Below are 944 nucleotides of genomic sequence, written 5' to 3' on the forward strand. Positions count from 1 at the left end.
CGCATACACCGAGCTCTAGCTGCCTCAGCGGGATGCCCTGGGGAAGGGAGGTGATACCCTGGGAGGCAGGCAGGGAGGGAGGCGGGGGCCGTGCCACGGCACAGAAGAGGCAGGACCAGCAGCAACCAGCCACCGATGCTCCTGGCAAAATCACCACTCCACACGATCCCAGCAATGCCTGGCTGGATCCTGCCCACGTGTGGCTGTGGGAGCTGGGCGTGCACCGATCTGGGGAAGTGCAACACTGAGGGCAGCCGGCCCTGTCCTGTGCGGGGTCCCTGGTGCCCGGCTGCCCCCGGGAGCTGGCGGAGGGCCCTGATGCAACTTTGATGATGGTCTGAGCTGGAAAGCTCAAGGTTGTCCATGAAACCCCCCAACCTTCCTCCCCACATCAGCCCCAGGACTGTGAGAAACTTTCTGAAGTTTCTGCTTTTTACTTTTTTTCCTTTTTTGAGGAGGGGGCATCTGTGTCCTCCACTGCCCTGCCCTGATGCCAGTGCCGAGCCAGAGGGTCCCACATGGCACCCCAGCACCTGGCACAGGCCAGGCCAGGAGGAAACCCCGAGGCAGAGCTGCCTTCCTCCCCGTGCCACCTTCACCCAAGGTCACGGAGAGCAGTGACGCCTGCTTGTGCCAGGGAAAACTAAGCAGTAACCTGGGAGGTGGCAGCCAGCAAGCCATCGGTGCTGGGGGGCCAGGAGCCTGGCCATGCAAAGGACGTACGGGTACGGCTCACCCGGACTCCCCGCTGGTGCCTGTCTGAAAGCACACGGTGCCTCATGCGGGAACACAGGGCTGGGGCAGGGGCCAAGAACCATGCTGGGGGCACCGGCTGCACCGGGGAGAGAGGCGGGGAGGTGCGGGGCATGGCTGAGGGCTGGCATGGGGGCAAGGTGGGCAGCGTGGGAGGCTCTGGGCATGGGGGCTGTGGCAGGGTGGGGTGC

This window comes from Aptenodytes forsteri, unplaced genomic scaffold, assembly GCF_000699145.1.
Source record: "Aptenodytes forsteri isolate BGI_AS27 unplaced genomic scaffold, ASM69914v1 Scaffold15, whole genome shotgun sequence".
NCBI classification, from domain to species: Eukaryota; Metazoa; Chordata; class Aves; order Sphenisciformes; family Spheniscidae; genus Aptenodytes; species Aptenodytes forsteri.